We start from the raw sequence: 20,948 nt of genomic DNA, 5'->3' as shown, positions 1-20,948 counted from the left end.
ACATGTCCGTTCGGACAGGATTTCAGCGGACGGTTTTAAAACAAGTTTGGAAATAAATGTCTGCTGAAAAACGGCCCGGCGGGCAAATGTACGGTGAAATTCGGTACGCTCGTAACTACACACGACCAAACATGTTTGCTGAAACTGGCCCGCGGACCAGTTTCAGCAGACATGTTTGGTCGTGTGTACGGGGCCTTACAGTTACAAGCACTCCCTAGGACACACTTAACCCCTTCAGCGCCCACTACAGGTTAACTCCTTCACTGCCAGTGTCATTTTTACAGTAATCAGTGCATTTTTATAGCACTGATCGCTGTAAAAATGACAATGGACCCAAAATGGTGTCAAAAGTATACGATGTGTCCGCCATAATGTCGCAGTCACGAAAAAAATCGCCACCATTACTAGTAAAAAAAAAATTGTAATAAAAATGCCATAAAACTATCCCCTATTTTGTAGACGCTATAACTTTTGCGCAAACCAATCAATAAACACTTATTGCGATTTTATTGCAAAAAATATGTAGAAGAATACGTATCTGCCTAAATTGAGGAAAAAATATGTTTTTTTTTTTAATATTTTTTGGGGATATTTATTATAGTAAAAAATAATGTTTCAAAATTGTCGCTCTATTTTTGTTTACAGCGCAAAAAATAAAAAACGCAGGGGTGATCAAATACCACCAAAAGAAAGCTCTATTTGTGGAAAAAAAAGGACGTATATTTTGTTTGGGTGCCACGGCGCAATTGTCAGTTAAAGCGACGCAGTTCCCAATCGCAAAAAGTGTCCCGGTCTTTAACCAGACAAATGGTCCGGGGCTGAAGTGGTTAAAGGGGTTGTAAAGGTTTGCAGATTATTAAAAAAAAATTCTTACTTACCTCCACTGTGCAGTTCATTTTGCACAGAGTGGCCCCGGTCATCCTCTTCTGGGATCCCACGGAAGCTCTTGCGGCTCCACCCGCAAGAGCTAACACCCTCTGGGAAGCTCTCTCCCAAGGGGGTTAGCTTGCGGGCGTCCATAGGCACCAATTGTATGACTCGGCCCCGCCCCTCGGCAGCCGCGTCATTGGATGTGATTGACAATGAAAAGCGGACAAAAGTTGGGGGAAAGCAATGCGGGATCGCGCCCACTGAGATTCAGGGCTCAGGTAAGTAAAACGGGGGGCAGGGGACGCCAGTGACTGCAATGTGTTTTTTCACCTTAATGCATAGGATGCATAAAGGTGAAAAAACACAAAGGTTTACAACCCCTTTAAGAAACATGATGTGCGTCTGGCTGTGTGCAATCTCTGCCAGCCTTGGACTGGGGCCAGTATGGGCTTTACAGAAAATGGATCCAGTACCGTAAGTGTTTAGGAGCAGAACATGCACTGCACCCAAAAGTATGCTATGTATAGTATGCCTGTGTATAGTATGCCTGTGAAGTAGCGCTTGTTTTCCGTGCTTAGAACTGTCTCTGCATAAAGTGTAATTTCTGAAGGAAAAAAAGTAATTTAAATCACTGGTGGCTATAATGAATTGTATGGTAGAGGTACAATGTACCCCATTACCAATTTACATAGGGGGGGCTGGGATCTGGGGGTCCCCTTTGTTAAAGGGGTCTTCCAGATTCTGATAAGCCCCCCGCCCGCAGACCCACACAACCACCGGGCAAGGGTTGTGGGGATGAGGCCCTTGTCCCCATCAACATGGGGACATGGTGCTTTGAGAGGTCACAGACCCCCAAAGCATCCTCCCAATGTGGAGGGCATGTGGCCTGGTACGGTTCAGGGCCCCCCTCTTTTCCTGCAGCCTGCCAGGTTGCGTGCTCGGATAAGGGGTCTGGGGTGTATTTTTGGGGGGAACTCCACGCCATTTTTCTTTTTTTGGGGTGGAGTTCCCCTGAAGGGTCTGAAATGGATATTTGGGGGGAACCCCACGTAATTTGTTTTTTAATTTGATGCGAGGTTCCCCTTAATATCCATACCAGACCTGAATGGCCTGGTAATTGAATTTGGGGGGACCCCCACATTTTTTTTTTTATGAATGACTTTTCTCTGAATTGCCGGGAGCTGACAATTCATTATAGGCGCGAGTGATTTTAAATGACTTTTTTCATTCAGAAATGACACTTTGTGCAGGGACAGTTCTAAGCACGGGAAACGAGCGTTTTTTTCACAGGCATACTATACACCCCCCAGGTACAAAATTGAAAGGAATATTTCACTTATATTGTTATTAAAATCACCGCTCCCGAAAAAACAGACGTTTTTTACATTGATACATGTCCCCTGGGACAGGACCCGGGTCCCCAAACACATTTTAGGACAATAACTTGCATATTAGACTTTAAAATTAGCACTTTAGATTTCAAACGTTCGAGTCCCATAGACTTTAACAGGGTTTGAAGAGTTCACATAAACGTTTGGTCTGTTCGCAGGTTCTGGTGCGAACTAAACAGGGGGGTGTTCGGCTCATCCCTACTCTGTAGGACTCAACAAGTTAGTAAAACCTTATGTAGCACTACCCCCGTAGGAGCTGCTGGTTTAGATTTTGGGTGGCACGTTACCTCTATTCTCGCTGTCCAGAGTGAAATTAGAGTCCAAAGAATTTCAATGTCCACACACACAAGGTTCAGGTGCAAAGTAAGGAAACACTCCTGTTTTCAGCAAACAGTTCTCATCGCCACTCTAGTATTGCTCACCCGGATAGGTCCCTCTCACTGGCCTAGCAGCCGGGATGGCGCACAAAATAAAGTACAGTCTCTGCCGCAGACCTTCCTTTCTCAGTGAGATATTTTGGTCCGGAATCTTCTGCCACAGGAGTCAGCACCCGGATCTCTTTAGCTTTTCTCACAAGAACCTTTAAACTCAACAGGGAACACTGTCAAGCCTCTCAGTGTATGATGCATCCTTAGATGAAGCTTCCAGGCCTTCTCCTAAGGTACCAGCCTCTTGCATGGTCCCTACCAGGATAGGTCCTCCCCTGGTCTCCTTCATCAAGTGGCTTCCTCCCGCAGGACGGACAGCACAGGATTGCCTCTGCGGTACGGGCCCCAGTTGGACAACTGGGCCCACCAGACGAAGCCGCAGCCCCAGGCCAACGTGGTCCCGGAGCTAGGCTTCACAACACGCACCCCCGGGCCAGGCAGGCCACGAGGCACGAACGGACCCCACACCAATGGCGTCTGTCCCTTAAGTACACCTCCCAGCATGCACAGCGGGGCAACCACTCCCACTGATTCGCTGCCGAGGGGGGACACTCAGTGTACCATGACCTGACTGCTGCCATCTTTGGCCTGGAGTGGTAATAACACCCCCAGGCGATCAATGGTGGATCACTCTCAGCACAGCCATGACTGGAACAGAGGCTAAATTGCCCTTAATCACTCTGGTCTGAGCCAAATAACAGCTCAGACCCCAATTAAATTTGAGGCCGCTACACTTAGAAACGAGTTTCTCTCTGTGTTCTACTTGCTCATTCTATCGGAATGACCCTGTAACCTTGGGTCACTCACCGGGGATCCACTGTTGGCAAGGCATGGCACGTTGGAAGAGGACCTGGGTTGCTCTTAGGGTCTGATGCCGCGTACACACGATCATTTTTCGGGTTGTAAAAAACGTTGTTTTTAAAAAATGTAATTTAAAATGATTGTGTGTGGGCTTCAGAGCATTTTTTGGGGTCTGAAAAACAACAAAAAATTATTCGAATTCGTTTTTTGGGTTGTAAAAAATGATCGTGTGTGGGCTTTAACGAAGTGAAAAACCCGCGCATGCTCAGAAGCAAGTTATGAGACGGGAGCGCTCGTTCTGGTAAAACTACCGTTCGTAATGGAGTAAGCACATTCATCACACTGTAACAGACAGAAAAGCGTGAATCGTCTTTTACAAACACAAAATCAGCAAAACAAGCCCCAAGGGTGGCGTCATCCGCATGGAACTTCCCCTTTATAGTGTCGTAGTACGTGTTGTACGTCACCGCGCTTTGCTAGAGCATTTTTTTTCACGATCCTGTGTGGGCAACGTCGTTTTAATGATGAAGTTGGAAAAAACTTTGTTTTTTCTAGAGGCTGAAAAATTTCTTTTTTTACAAGCCGAAAAAGGATTGTGTGTATGCGGCATTACATTTTACAAGTGAAGCATTGAGAACGCTGGGGAGATCCATGCTACAGAACTCCAGTGGGCCACTGGGCCAATGGGTAAAAGAGCGGACGTGCTCCCCAGCTACACATGACAGACACTCTCACCATTTTGCATATTGAGGAGACATGAAAAATAATACATTTATCAAAACAAAACTTACTGTTCACTTTTTTTTGTACATTGTATGTACATTGTATGCCCCTGTTGCTGGAAAATTTGCTCCATTATTTACAGCAGCCTCTGACACCTCCTGGTGTGTCAAGTATGTATTCAGCTCTGTTACCCACCCTGCTGCCCGCTCCCCCACCTCTAACTGATGCTGATGATATGGATGTATAAAAGCACAGAGGCTGTGCACTTTGCAAAGTGCGGTTGCATTCTGCAGTGCAGTTGCTCCAGAGTTTAGTAAATGAGCAGAAGCTCTGGTGATTTCCATCATCGAATCATGTTCAAGCAAAAATGCTGTTTTTTTTTTCCTTGCACGTGGTTGGGTATTCTTTGCAAAGTGAAGCTTTACCTCATTAACTAAGCTTTGGAGAAACTGCACTTGCAGCGTGTAACTGTACTTTGCAAAGTGCACAGTCTATTTGCCTTTAGTAAATCAACCTCACTGTGATCAATCTTAATTGCGTGGCCAGGTATGGTTATACGCTGATAGTACGCTTACCGCTTACATTAGTATGAGATTCATCCTTTTCCGCACTGGCAGTGGGTGGGCCTATCCTGCATAGGCTTTTTTTGTTAGATTGTAAGCTCTCATGAGCAGGGCCCTCCTAACCCTCTTGTATTGAATTGTATTGTATTGTAACTGTACTGTCTCTCTTTATATTGTAAAGTGCTGGCAAACTGTTAGGCGATGAGGCGCTTCTAAACTGCCAGTAAAAACACTGAGCGCTTTTGAAGAGCTTTTCAGGTGCTTTTGAAGAGCTTTCCGTTCATTTCAATGGAGAGGGGAGTTTTTCACAGCCCTGCCAGCGCACTACCCCAGTGTGAAAGCATTCATTGATTTTAATAGAAATAGGTTTTCTCTGGGCTTTTTTTCTCAGAGAATAGGTGCAGGAACTCCTCCTTTCTGAGTCACCCCATTGACTCGGCCCCCTACCCACCGCCCAGTACCACCCCTTTTAGAGAACACAGAACCAAGTATCATTTTATAGTGCTAAGTATTTTGTATGGAATTTGTTAATGATAACAAGAAAAGCAGTAAAAAGGATCTAGCAACAATGGACACCCCAGTGACAATACACTCCCAAACAGCCAGCAACAATAGACCCTCCAGCAGCCAGAAATATTAGACCCCTTCCTCAACAGCAGATCCCACCGGCAATTATTGACCCCCTGCAACATAAGACCCACCCCAGCAACAATACAACCCCCACTGGCAATGACAGACTTCCACAGCAACAAAAATAAGTCCCCTCCAGCAAAAATGTATTCCCCAGTAGCCAGCATTAATAGACCCTCCATCAGCCAGAAACAAAAAAAACCTTCTTCAACAGTAAACCCCCCCCCCCCAGCAACATAAGACTCACCCAGCAACAACAGATCCTCCATAAACAACAGAAGATCAACCCAGAAACAATAGATCCCCCGTCCTTTAGCAAATAGATTCCCTCCAGCAACAACAGATTCCCCAGCACCAGCATCAATGGATCCTACAGCACCCCTTGCCATTACCTATATTTAGTTCTGGAGTTGCCGAAACTGCGTTCCCCCGCGTTCCCGCTGAAAAAAAGCCCTGGGTTCTCTTGAGCTTTTTAGGCACTGTTTTTAGCGTCAAAGTGGTCTAAGAGCTATATAAATCCTGTATAATAATAAATAATAGTGACATGTTAGTGTGGGTCTATAAAGCCTTAGGGCCAGATTCACAGAAGAAATATGCCGGAGTATCTACTGATACTCCGGCGTATTTTCAAATTTGCTGCGTCGTATCTTTAGTTTGAATCCTCAAACCAAGATACGACAGCTTTTGGCTTCGATCCGACAGGCGTACGCCTTCGGATCGTAGGTGTAATACTTCGGCGCCTGCTGGGTGGAGTTTGCGTCGTTTTCCGCATCGGGTATGCTAATTAGCTGTTTACGGCGATTCACGAAGGTACGCACGGCCGTCGCATTCTCTTACGTCGTCGCTAGTCGGCTTTTCCCGGCGTATAGTTAAAGCTGGTATTTTGTGGCCTATCTTTAGACTTGCCATGTTAAAGTATGGCCGTCGTTCCCGCGTCGAATTTCAATTTTTTTTTTTGCGTAAGTCGTCCGTGAATAGGAAAGGACGTAACTCACGTCGAAGTTCAAAAAATTACGTCGGTGCGACGTCATTTCGCGCAAAGCACGGCGGGAAATTTCAAAACGAAGCATTCGCAGTACGTTCGGCTCGGGAACGGGCCTAATTTAAATGATACACGCCCCATTTGAATTAGACAGGCTTGCACCGGACGGTTTTACGCTACGCCGCCGCAAGTTTACAGGCAAGTGCTTTGTGAATCAAGCACTTGCCCATAAAACTTGTGGCGGTGTAACGTAAATTCAATACGTTACGCCGCCGGAATTCTACGTGAATCTGGCCCTTAGATTGTGAATATAGACTACGTGATGACATACCCTCAGGGGTAAGCCAGGACTCACAAGAAAAATAATTAATGATGCTAATTGTCATTTAACTTAGGCCGGTCATACATGAATCAAAATTTTTGATGGGGACCGGCCGAGATCCATCTATGGGCAGGATGGTTGTACCCAAGTCGACCCATCGATCAACTTGGGTACAACCAGCATGTTGGTTTTTTTATATGTGATTTATGCCAGTGGCTATAGCCACTAGCAGTATTCATTGTGATCTGCCACCCGGGAAGACAAGTCTTCCACAGTAACCTTGTGTGTCATAGGTCCTATCTCTTTCTCACACGTTTCATCATAAATGGCATCATCAGGAGTCACCCTCCTGCCTGCATTCATGGGCTAAGGAAAAATGTATTCCAGGAAGTAAATGCTACATGAATCATTTGCCCTTACTCAACATGGCTTAGCTAGAAATGTGAAGGGGGTGTTATTAAAATTTGATTTCTCAACAAAGTAAAGTACACAGATGGATGGGGGAGTTCACACTGAATATTAAAAATGAATTTAATAGTGTTTTCAGTTTGTGGTGCTAGGATATAGTTAAGTTCTACATGTTTTTGCCAACATCAGGGGCTAGGCCTAGGAGTAATGGGCAAAAAAAACAAAACAGAGTTATCCATTAAAATATAGGGTATAGTATAGTATAGGGTAGGAAACCACATTTTTTTTGTCATACAGATCTTATGATGTTGTTGATGAATTGTAATTTCTTTCTTATGACAGGGCACTTTAGCAGTTCTATTAATTCAGAACACACATTACATTATTATGTAAGAAGAAAAGATGCTTTCATATCTAAAAAAAAGGAAATTCCCAAACACATTCCTGTGAAATAACCAGGACAAGCCAGCAATCACTCATGTTTCATGTAAATACAACCTAATATTTGGATGATAAAAGATTTACGAATCCTGACATTTACAGTAAATAAAGCATGAATACCTGTACATACTGTGTAATTCTTCCATGATGGGGCTTTACATTTTACTAATAGAAGGTTTTGTAATGTTTTATTTATCTGTAATGCATCATTTAAATAGACTGTATATTACCCTTAAAGTAGTATTTAACAATGTTTTAGCTTAACACATTGAGCACAAGAAAATAAACATTCTCAAGTAAAATATTTGTTAAAATTCTTACTCCAGAACTTGTAGTTTACAACTTTTCAGTACTGTTGGTTCCTGTTCTCTCAGTACAGCTTTCTGAATGTTCACAGGAGTTAAAAGTGAACAATGCAGTCTCCAGCCAATCTGTGAGCTTGGGGAAGTGCATGGAAGTGCTTTTCCATCTTTGGCTACAGGGCTGTGTGTTTATTTTGATGCATACAGTGTATGGGGAGTCATGGCTCTAATCTCTGCATGCAGATGCATTAGATCCACAGGGTCAGATTCACATAGAAATGCCCAGGCGCAGCATATCAGAGATACGCTACGCCGCCGTATCTTACCTGGCTCTAAGTCGAATCCAGGAAGAATTTGCGCCGTAAGTTACGGCGGCGTAGTGTATTTCTGGCGGCGGATTTCAAATTGGGCGGGTAGGGGGCGTGATTCATTTAAATGAAGCGCGTCCCCGCGCCGATTGAACTGCGCATGCTCCGTTTTGAAATTTCCCGCCGTGCTTTGCGCGAAATGACGTTGCAACAACGTCATTCTTTGAACTTAGACGTGAGTTACGTCCATCCCTATTCACAAACGACTTACGCAAAAAATTCTAAATTAGACGCGGGAACGACGGCCATACTTTAACATGGCAAGTCTATCTATATGCCACAAAATAGCAGCTTTAACTATACGCCGGAAAAAGCCGACTAGAGACGACGTAAGAGAATGCGACGACCGCGCGTACGTTCGTAGATCGTCGGAAAAAGCTCATTTGCTTACCCGACGCTGAAAACGACGCGAACTCCACCCAGCGGGCGCCGAAGTATTGCATCTAAGATCCAAAGGCGTACAAAGCCGTACGCCTGTTGGATCTTACCCAAATGCCGTTGTATCTTGGTTTGAGGATTCAAACTAAAGATACGACGCGGGAAATTTGAAAGTACGCCCGCGTACTTGCTCTGTGAATCTGCCCCACAGTATCTCTACAGCATTTTGGGCATGCAGGGTCTGGACAAAGACCCATGGTGCGTAGCTTAACTGGGGTGCAGTGTACCCTCAATAAGATGTATAATTGAGGCAGTCTATTTGATGCATCTCTAGCGCCCTGCTCCTGTTGAACAGGCGCTGCTTTAAATTTAGTGGGGGTCTCAGCTGTTATTTGGCTCTGACCAGAGTGATTAAGGGCAATTTAGCCTCTGTTCCAGCCATGGCTGTGCTGAGGGCATCCACCATTGCTCGCCTGGGGTGTCAATACCACCCCAGGCCAAGGGTGGCAGCAGCAAGGTCAAGGCGTATTGAGTGTCCCCCTCGGCAGCAAATCAGTGGGAGTGGTTGCCCCGCTGTGCATGCTGGGGAGGGGTACTTAAGAGACAGACGCCATTGGTTCGGGGTCCGTCCACCCATGCTCGCCTCGTGGCCCACCTGGCCTGAGGTGCGTGCCCTGAGTCCTAGTTCCGGGACCACGTCGGCCGGGGGCTGCGGCTTTGCCTGTGGGCCCAGTTGTCAGGCTAGGGCCTGCACTGCAGAGGTGATCCTGTGCTGTCCGTCCTGCGGGAGAAAGCCACTTGATGAAGGAAGCCAGGGGAGGACCTATCCTGGAGAGGGCCATGCAAGAGGCTGGTACCTTGGGAGAAGGCCTGGAAACTTCATCGAAGGATGCACCGTATACTGAGAGGCTTGATAGTGTCGCCTGTTGGATCTAGAAGTTCTAAAGAAACAAAAGTTAAAGAGATCCGGGTGCTGAATCCTGTGGCAGAGGATTCCGGACCAAAGTGTCTCATTAGGAATGGAAGGTCTGTGGCAGAGACTGAACTTTACTTTGTGCGCCATCCCAGCTGCTAGGCCAGTGAGAGGGACCTATCCGGGTGAGCAATACCCACTCTAGCTAGAGTGGCAACGAGAACTGTTTGCTGGAAACAGAAGTGTTTCCTTACTTTTGATTATGCACCTGAACCTACCTACCCTTCCACCCCTCATCCTTCTTTTCTACCAAAGTTCTGCAAAATAAATCCAAGAAAAATAAGTGCATTGTGTGGACATTGAAATCCTTCAGACTCTCCTTTCACCCTGGACAGCGAGAACATAGAGGTAACGTGCCACCCAAAATATAACCAGCAGCTCCTGCTACACATCCATAGAGCATAAATGCACCGCCTTTAAGGCTTCCTCCCAGTGAGCACCAGAGATATCTCCTATATTTCTTTTCCACCTCATCATAGCAGCGTTGAGGTATTGCTCCAGGTAGTCAGGAACATAGCATAACGCCTGGAGATGAAGCCCTTAGTAGATGGTGAGGATTGCATCATGTGAAAAACTAGTGTAGGGGACAATGCCAAACTCTCTAACGAATGTTTGGCTCTGATAGCATTAGACATGTGCACAGCAAACATTTTTGTTTATTTCTGTTTCGTTTCTGTTCGTTTATCGTGATTCGTAACGAGTCGTAATTTCGTAAGACGTTAGTTATCGTATTCGTACTCTTTAGTATTTTCGTAACACTCTTTTTTCCGTTTCCGTTTTTTTATGTTAGTTTATTATTCGTTGAATCAAGATTAGTATTTTCGTTATATTTTGTGTTCTGCCGCGTTCGTATTTTTAAAATGATTTTATGCGTTCCTTCGTTTTTACATTAGTTTAATTTTCGTTGTTTTGCTATTCGTATTTACATTATATTTTCCATCATGCCGCGTTCGTATTTTCGTAAGAAATATATTTTCGTTGCTTTATGATCATTCGTATTTTCGTGTCTAATTTCCTTTGATTGTAAAACGTACTTTTGTAGATTTTATTGCATTCGTAATTCTGTTAGAATACATTTTACGTGTATTCGACACACTACTCGTCGTAATTTTGTAATTCGTACTTTACTGTGATTGACTTGACTGTCTTAGTTAGCACACACACCCTGTCTAGAATGAAGTCTGACGTAGAAGAAAACTAAAATATGTCAGATATTACAAATACAAATCTAGAAATTAGATGCACTGCAGTCTAACACAGAAAAAGACACAAGGAGCCAGGAGGTAATGAGAAAGAAGCTCATTGGGGGAAGGAACAAACCTCTTCAGAGGAAAGGGACAGCGCTCAGTGGCTATTGGTCAATGTCCAGAAATATTTCAGTACTAACGAAAGCTAATTTACATTATTTCGTATTTTCGTTGTTTTCATTTCCGTTTTCCGAAGATTCGTAATTTATTTTTCGTTAGTTTTGATTTTCGTTTTTTATTCTTTGTTCAGCATTTCGGTTGTTTTCTTTTCGGTCTTCGAATATTAGTAAGTTTGCATTTTCGTTCATTTTGTTTTTCGTAATTATTTTTTTTTTTGGGTTCGGTATTTTCATTGTTTCTATGTTTTCGTTTCTTTCTTCTTTCGTATCTTCGTTGTTTTTCATATTCGTTATTTTGAAAATATCGTTATTCGTTATTAATTGCGCTAAACCGTTCGTTCATTTGTATGTTAACGAATCAACTAAAATAACGAAAATTTACGGAAAACGTATTCGTAACTTAAAAAATTGCACATGCCTAAATAGCATGCTGCAGTTGAAGGTAATAAAAATGCATGTTTTGTGTAACCCCATATTTAGTCTGAAGCTGAGCAAAAGACAGCAATTTGCCATTCTCGAAAATGTGTCGGAGATGTGTGGTTTATTTTGGCCAGCTCAGGATACATCTTATTATTCCAAATAGGACTGTAATAGGTGTACCCCAAAACCTTTTTAACTTTATTTTAACCTGGTGATCCCTCCAGTACCACACTCCCTATCTTAGGGTGTCCCCATTTTGGATTGAAGAGTAATGGAGAGGACACATTTGGACAGCAGCATTGTCAATCTGGGCAGTGGGTAGTGTTAAGGTCCATACACACGGTCTGACTTTTTGGCAACGAGCTTCAAAATGAGCAAGTTTTCAAAATCGGACAAACTTTTACGGGTTTCATCGGACAAAAAGTTCGATCTGCAAACGGACAAACTTACGTCAACAAGAGTCCGATGGTGCCTAGTCTGACCATGTGTACAGCAAGCAATCGGACTTTTGTACAAAGTACAAACGCGCATGCTCAGAAGCAAAGACCAGCCGGAAGCGTTCTGTCTGGTAAAACTAGCGTTCGTATTTGAAAGAGCACATTCGTGACGCGGCAAGTTCTGAAATCAAGAAAAGCAGCGCACATTCTCTTCTTTATAATGTCATAATACTAAAAGCTGCTTTGCTGGTGATACTGACAGAGTAAAAACAAATGTCTTTACTTTGGATTAGTGTATTTTGGTTACATGAATCAAACATATTTCTATATTTTTTTGTGGGTCAAGTTAACACAACCCCATTGCGCAACATGTCTGCTTGATGAACGGACATTCTGAAACGAACAAAATTGCACGAAACTGAAAATCGCGAATGCACACAGACGAAATCTCTACTAACTCTTGATTAGCAGAAGGAGACCAAAGGGTGACGCCGGAGAATTGAACTTCCTCTTTTAGGCCAGGTTCACACCTATGCGAATTGAGTGCGGCTTAAACTGCATCCAATTCGCAGGACATTTCAAAATACATTGTTTTCAATGAGGCTGGTTCACATATGTGCGATGCATCCGCACTGCGCATTGCCTCCAAACCGTGTGCGGTTTTTATGTCTTGCGGTGCGGCTCAGGTGCGAATTCAGTCCCATTATCTTCTATGGGTACGCATCTAATTCGCAGATGTGTTTAGTTCTCTTCAGGAATTTCTCTCATTCAGCTCAATACAATTCTCCCCCACTCTCCTCTCACCTGGAACTTCTCCCAGGTCTCCAAATTCGCATCTAAAACGGAGCTAATCTGCTGAACACTTCTCTTATCTCTCTGCAGAGATAAGAGAGCTGAAATTCGCACCGCACTAGTGTGATTCAGGCCTTAAACTCTCGTCACTACGTTCGTGTTTGTTGCCCAAAAAGTCAGAGCGTGTGTATGCTATGGGTGTGACCGGACAACTCCCTTCAGACAAAAATCCAAGGGAAAGTTTGTTTGATGTCCGATCGTGTGTACGAGGCTTTAGATGTACTAGCAGATTTAAATGGACTTGTCTAGAATATTAAATCCAAACTCCAACTAACACTTTGAAGCAGAAACAGCAACTGTTTTTTTTGTTATCCTCTTAGGATAAAGGTTTTACATAAATTAATAAAAACTGACCATTATCAACAGCCCTGTTAGGCCCCGTACACACGACCGAACATGTCTGCTGAAACTGGTCCGCGGACATACATGTTCGGTCGTGTGTAGGCCCGAGCGGACAGGATTCCAGCGTACATTTGGCTGCCGGGCCTTTTTCCAGCATTGAACTGGCAGGGCCGCCCACGTCGCCGCGTCATCGTCGCGGCGACGGCGCGGCCACGCCCCGCGTATTGTTTACGCGCGGATTTCTGTATGATGGTGAGTACAGCCACCATACAGAAATCCCCGGGCAGACATGTACGGTGAAAACGGTCCGGCGGACCGGTTTCATCGTACATGTTTGCTCGTCTGTACGAGGCATTAGTGGTAAATGGTTTTGTTTCAACCCTCTAACTGCCACTTTTTCTGGACAGCTTGGTCTGTTAAAGGGAGCTGAAAAATAACAGACTTACTGGCCAGATCACCAGCTGAAAGTAAGGCCTCGTACACACGGACGGACTGTCCGATGAAAACGCTCCGCCGTATCGTTTTTATCGGACATGTCCGCTCGGAGATTTCTGTCTGATGGTTGTACACACCATCAAACAGAAATACGCGCGGACACGGTACACGGTGACGTGGCCGCGCCGTCGCTGCGAAGATGACGCGGTGACCTGCACGGCCCTGGAAGGTCAATGCTTCCACGCATGCGTCGAATCACTTTGACGCATGCGAGGGCTTTCGGCCGAGCGGACATGTCCGGTGAGTCTGTACAGACGACCGAACATGTCCGACGGACAGGCTTCCAGCGGACATGTTTCTTAGCATGCTAAGAAACATTTGTCCGCTGGAAACCTGTCCGATCCGCCAGAAAATTGTTCGGTCGGACGTACAGACGACCGAACATGTCCACTGAAACTGGTCTGCGGACCAGTTTCAGCAGACATGTTTGGTCATGTGTACGGGGCCTCAAAGATAAAAGCCTAATAAAAGAAAACAAATGATCAAATTAGTAAATTTAATTAGTAAAATTTGAAAAATATATACATAAAACTATGTTTCAGAAATAAAAAACTGATAATTGCCATGTGCGTAATCGTATGTATTCACCCCCTTTGTTATGAAGCCCACAAAAAGCTCTGGTGCAACCAATTACCTTCAGAAGTCACATACTGTATTTACTGGCGTATAACACTCACTTTTATACCCTGAAAATAGAGGGTAAACTGTGCCTGCGTGTTATACACGGGGGGCTGTGGAAAGTTTTTTTCCTAAAACTTCCCCCTTAAAGTTATAGCCAATACGGTAAATAGTGAAATGGTGTCCATCTGTGTGCAATCTAAGGCCGCGTACACACGATCAGTCCATCCGATGAGAGCAGTCCGAAGGACCGTTGTCATCGGTGAACCGATGAAGCTGACTGATGGTCTGATGTGCCTACACACCATCAGTTAAAAACCGATCGTGTCAGAACGCGGTGACGTAAAACACAACGACGTGCAGAAAAAAACGAAGTTCAATGCTTCCAAGCATGCGTCGACTTGATTCTGAGCGTGTGCGGGTTTTTAACTGACGCTTTTGCATACTAACCATCGGTTTTGACCTATCGGTTATCAGTCCATCGGTTCAATTTTAAAGCAAGTTCTAAATTTTTAGACCGAAGGAGAACTGACCGATGGGGCCCACACACGATCGGTTTGGACCGATGAAAAGGTCCTTCATTCCTTTTTCATCGGTTTTGACCGATCGTGTGTATGCGGCCTAAGTGTCACAAGATCTGTCATTACATATACACCCCTTTTTGAAAGGCCCCCAGAGGCTGCAACACCTAAGCAAGAGGCACCACTAACCAAACACTGCCACGAAGACCAAGGAACTCTCCAAACAAGTAAGGGACAATGTTGTTGAGAGTGAGTGAGTGAAAAACTTATATAGCGCAGCACATGCGAACTGAATCGCCTCTGGGCGCTGTATCACTTCCGAGAAACCCTATGACCTAGAAGAGATGGGTTTTAACCCCTCTCCTGAAGGCCAAGTGGTCCGACTCCCTGGACTGCAAACCTTCGTTCTCCTTTGGATTTGTATCTGGCATTGGGAATCTGGACCAGGTTTTGATTGGTGGAACGCAGAATGCGATTGGGGTTATGAGTTTTTATTTTTTCGCATAGATATTGGGGGGTGTTTCCTTGAATACACTTATGCATTAGGCAGAGTGCCTTAAAAGTGATTTTGTCTTTTACCGGCAACCAATGAAGGGATCTCAGTGAAGGTGAGATTGATTCCCATGGTTTTTTGCCGGTCACTAATCGAGCGGCCGTATTTTGCACGACTTGCAGACGAGTGATTTGGTATTTTGGGAGTCCGAGATAGAGGGCATTTGCATAGTCAAGTCTGGAGTTGATAATTGTTCCCACCACGACTGCAATGTCCTCTTTCTGGATAAAGGGGGTGAGCCTGCGTAGTAGGCGCAGCAGATGGTGCGATCCGCTGACTACTGACCATATTTGTGCATCCATTGTCATGTTGGTGTCAAAAATGACTCTGAGACTTTTGACTTTGGGGCTAGGGGTAATAGTTTTTCCCAGAATGGGCGGAGGTGTCCATGTTGTTGCATGATGATTTTTCCAGTTGGCTTGAAACAGGAGAAGTTCTGTTTTTGAACTGTTGAGTTTAAGATAACTCTTTGTCATCCAGTTTTCTATTAAAAAAGGCAGTTCTCTAGTCCAAGAAAATTATCCTTTTTGTTGTAGATGCGAAAATACAATTGTGTATCATCTGCATAAGAGTGATAAAGTAACTTTTGGTTACTGATGATTTGAAAAAGAGGGCGAAAAAGAACCGGTGACAGAGGGGATCCCTGAAGGACTCCACATGATACTGTCCATTTTTCAGAAGTGAAAGGTCCCAGTTTCACCGTTTGTGATCAGTTTTCCAAGAAGGAGGAGAACCAGGGTAAATCACCTTCCGCGACTCCGGCTACTTCTGTTAGCCGAGTCAGTAGTAATCCATGGTCTACCGTGTCAAAGGCAGCGCTTAGGTCCAACAATACCAGCAGAGAAGATTCTCCTTCGTCTGCTGATTCGAGGGCGTCGTCCCATATTTTGAGCAGCGCTGTTTCTGTACCGTGACCAGGACGAAAACCCGATTGAAACAGATCGAGTAATTTATGGGTGTCTAAATGATGTTGTAGCTGTTGTACAACTTCTTTCTCCATTATCTTGGAGAAAACATTTAGACCTGTTATGGGTCGGCGGTTGTTAGGATCTTTTGGGTCGAGGGTGTTTTTTTTAGAAGTACAATTCAGGGTTAGGTTATAAAAAAATATCCAAATCTTTGATGATTCCTAGAAGCACCATCAAATCTATCATAACCAAATGGAAAGAACATGGCAAAACAGCAAACCTGCCAAGAGACTGCCGCACACCAAAACTCACGGACTGGGCAAGGAGGGCATTAATCAGAGAAGCAGCACAGAGACCTAAGGTAACCCTGGAGGAGCTGCAGAGTTCCACAGCAGAGACTGGCGTATCTGTACATAGGACGACAATAAGCCCTACTCTCCATAGAGTTTGGCTTTTAGACATGTGCATTTGTTTTTGTCCGAATGCATTTTCGACTGAATTTCAGGTATTTTCGTTATCGTTTTAACAAACGATAACGAAAGCACAGAAAACGAAAACCGAAAGATCCGACATAAACAAATGTTTTATTTTCGTTTTCGTTGCGGTCGAATGTGCCTAACCTTAACTCTATTAGTCCAATATTATTCTACATAGAGAGAAAAGATTTGACATAGAGAGAAAAGATTCGACATAGAGAGACATGACGATTCGACATTGAGAGACATGAAGATTCGAAATTTTTTTTTTTTTTTTTTAATATTCTGTCGAATCTTTTTTTTTGTTTTTATCTTAGAACAAGTGACAGACACCATAAGCCTTCAATGACAGATTCGACCTTAATTTGGATTTTCGGACGAATGCATTTTTTTAACGAAAAACAAAATAAATAAAAACGAATTTCGGGAGTAACTAAATAAACTTATTTTTCGGACGAAAACGAAATTACGAAACAAAATATTTCAGTGTGCACATGTCTATTGGCTTTATGGCAGATTGGCCAGAAGAAAGCCATTACTTTCAGCAAATGATTAGACTAAAATTAAACTTTTTGGCCATCAAAGAAAACTCTATGGCCTCGTACACACGACAGAGTTTCTCGGCAGAATTCACAGAGAAACTCGGTCAAAACCCGGATTCTGCCGAGAAACTCTGTCGTCTGTACAGTTTTGGCTCGATGGAGCCGCCGAGGAACTCGACGAGAAAATAGAGAACATGTTCTCTATTTTCTCGTTGTTCTATGGGAGAAGGCGGCCCGCCGAGCTCCTCTGCGGCTTCATCCCAAAACTCGACGAGGAACTCGACGTGCCAAGCACGTCGAGTTCCTCTGTCGTGTGTACGGGGCCTATGTCTGGCTCAAACCCAACACATCACCCAAAGGACACCATCCCCATCAGGACTGGGAAACTGGTCAGAGTTGAGGGAAAGATGGATGGTGCCAAATGCAGGGATATTCTTGAGCAAAACCTGTACCACAATGACCCCAAACACACTGCTAAAGCAACACTTGAGTGGTTTAAGGGGAAACATGTAAATGTGTTGGAATGGCCTAGTCAAAGCCCAGACCTCAATCCAACAACAAATCTGTGGTCAGACTTAAAGATTGCTGTTCACAAGCACAAAACATCCAACTTGAAGGAGCTAGATGAGTTTTGCAAGGAGAAATGGGCAAAAATCCCAGTGGTAAGATGTGGCAAGCTCATAGAGACTTATCCAAAGTGACTTGGAGCTGTGATAGCCGCAAAAGGGGGCTCTACAAAGTATTGACTTTAGGGGGGTGAATAGTTATGCACATTGACTTTTTCTGTTATTCTGTCCTATTTGTTGTTTGCTTCGCAATAAAAAAATAAATAAAAAACATCTTCAAAGTTGTGGGCATGTTCTGTAAATTAAATGATGCAAATCCTCAAATCCTCAACAATCCATGTTAATTCCAGATTGTGAGGCAACAAAACACGAAAAATGCCAAGGGGGGTGAATACTTTTGCAAGGCATTCTATGGGCCAGATCCACGTAGCTCTGCGTAATTTTAGGCAGGCGTAACGTATCATAGTTAAGCTACGCCGCCGCTACTTTGAGAGGCAAGTGCTGTATTCACAAAGCACTTGCGTCTAAAGTTACGGCGGCATAGCGTATTAGGGCCGGCGTAAGCCCGCCTAATTCAAATGTAGAAGCTGTGGGCGTGTTTTATGTATATTAACTGTGACCCCACGTAAATGACATTTTGATCGAACGGCGCATGCGCCGTCCGTGGACGTATCCCAGTGCGCATGCTCCAAATGACGTTGGCAAATCGTCATGCTTTCGACGTGAACGTAAATTACGGCCAGCCCCATTCACGGACGAGTTACGCAAACAATGTAAAATTTGAAAAATTCGACACGGTTCCGACGTCCATACTTAACATTGGCTGTGCCATGTTTTTGGTGGTTTATCTTTACGCCTGAAAACCCATTACGTAAACGGCTTACACCGGCCGTATCTTAGCAACATTTAAGCGTATATCAGTTTAAGAATACGCTTAAAGCGGGGGTTCACCCTATAAACCCAAAAAAAAAAAAATGTCTTCTACCATAAAATCAGGCATTGTAGCGCGAGCTACAGTATGCCTGTCCTGATTTTTTTATCCCCGTACTCACCGTGTACTCGTACATCGAAGATACCGACTCGCCTCGGGGAATGGGCGTGCCTATGGAGACGGAGGATGATTGACGGCCGGCTCTGGCGCGTCACGCTTCTCCGGAAATAGCCGAAATAGGCTTGGCTCTTCACGGCGCCTGCGCATAGCCTGTGCGCAGGCGCCGTGAAGAGCCGAGACCTACTCCGGCTGTCTTCGGGGAGAGTGACGTGCCAGGGCCGGCCGTCAATCATCCTCCCTCTCCATAGGCACGCCCATTCCCCGCGGGAGCCGAAATCTATAATGTACGAGTACACAGTGAGTACGGGGGTAAAAAAATCGGGACAGGCATACTGTAGCTCGCGCTACAATGCCTGTCTCGATGGTAAAATCGTGTCACTGAGGGTGAACCACCGCTTTAAAGTTGCGACAGCGGGGATTCGGACTTACGACGGCGTATCTACTGATACGCCCATCGTAAGTCTTCATGGATCTGGCCCTATGTGTTTACTCTTATAAAAAAATTAACAAGCATGAAAGCCAGCTTTTGTCTGTTCTCCATGTTCATATGTATTGAATGTGTAATAACTTCAGTCTTGTACTGATGTGAAATGTTTTTTTCCACCTGTAAAATATTTCTGTATGCTGGAGATAGCTCCAGTCTGTAATTTCAAGGCTAACAAATCATAGTCCACATGTAGTTCATGCCTGGTGTCAAGTTAATGAGGTGGGAAGCCAGAAATACTTGTAGAGAGAGTGATTACACCTGCTTCTAGCTTATCCCAATCCTCACTTCTGACACCTGACCTAGAAACTAACTGCCCATTTACTGAACCTATACTATTCTTCACTTCAAAATCCCCACAGAGAAGGTACACGAGCATACTGCCTGACACTGTTTTTGTACAGCAATTAAAACAATTTCCAGTGATAGACTAAAGCATAATTAGTGCAGAGAAACTAATATGTATTATATGTTGTTTCCACTTTCAGCTCAATGAAATGCGTTAGTGGTGTAACTAGGAAAAAGCAACAGGGTCATTTATCAGAGAAGACAGAAGTTGCAATACCACATTAAAATAAAAAATAAAAAATCCCATTGCCATTCCATATAAACATCTAAATTAACACTGATCTGAAAAGAATCATCAACTCGGCATGTAAGATTGATAAGGTTAACCACTCAAGGACCGAGCCTCTTTCTGAGATTTGTTGTTTAGAAGCTAAAAACATTTTTTTTTGCTAGAAAATTACTTAGAACCCTCAAACATTATAATTTTTTCTAACACCCTAGAGAATAAAATGGTGGTCGTTGCAATACTTTATGTCACACCGTATTTGCGCAGCAGTTTTAAAATGGCACTTTTTTTGTAAAAAATACACTTTTTTGGACGATGTTCCATTGTTTAGAGCAAATAATTCTTCTAATGCTGCGTACACACGACCGTTTTTCATGTCATAGAAAAAAACGATGTTTTTCTCGACGTGATTTCTTGCAAGCCTGCCTTGCATACACACGGTCGTGATAAAAAATGCTCGAGCAAAGCGCGGTGACGTACAGCACGTACGACGGCACTATAAAGGGGAAGTTCTAGTATGCAATGCATACTAGCACATTATGCCATTACTTTGCAGGGTTTAAAAAAAAAAATGGCACGGTTTGCTACAGTACCTCTTTAATATGACAATTTTGTACAAAAAAAAATTAACAAAAGAAAACCTCCGATTTGCAAAGAATTGTGGGAAAAAACACATTTGGGGGGTGTTTGTTCTTTCCTGGCTTGTTAGGCTCCTTTCACGTGGGCTTTCCGATCGGAGCCTCCATTCACCCGCTGCTACACCCGATCTGATCCTGTCCGCCATTCCGGACGGATGGTGACCCTATTTTATATCGGATGAAAACAGACAGGCTGTCCGTTTTCATCAAATCTCCCCATAGAAGAGAGTGGACTCTGACGGGTCCATCTCTGCACAGTAAGCGGGGACGGACCTGTCATCTGCCTGCTCAGTGGGGATCAACGGAGTCCGCCGGGTGGACAGCCCATGTGAAAGGACCCTTAGCCCATGTACAAAAGGGTGCCAATTTGGAATGCGATTTGACATGTCAAATTGCATGCCAAATCGACGGCTATTGCCTGCAAAGTCGGCACCGCACCAATTCCCAAAAGTAGTTTCTGTACTACTTTTGGTGACTTCGGAGGGCGATTTGAATAGGTATCTGCGCAGAACCCGCACAGATGTC

This window comes from Rana temporaria, chromosome 1 (genome assembly GCF_905171775.1).
Source record: "Rana temporaria chromosome 1, aRanTem1.1, whole genome shotgun sequence".
Lineage (NCBI taxonomy): Eukaryota > Metazoa > Chordata > Amphibia > Anura > Ranidae > Rana > Rana temporaria.
The sequence above is the reverse complement of the archived record's forward strand: the minus strand, read 5'-3'. Positions refer to the sequence as shown.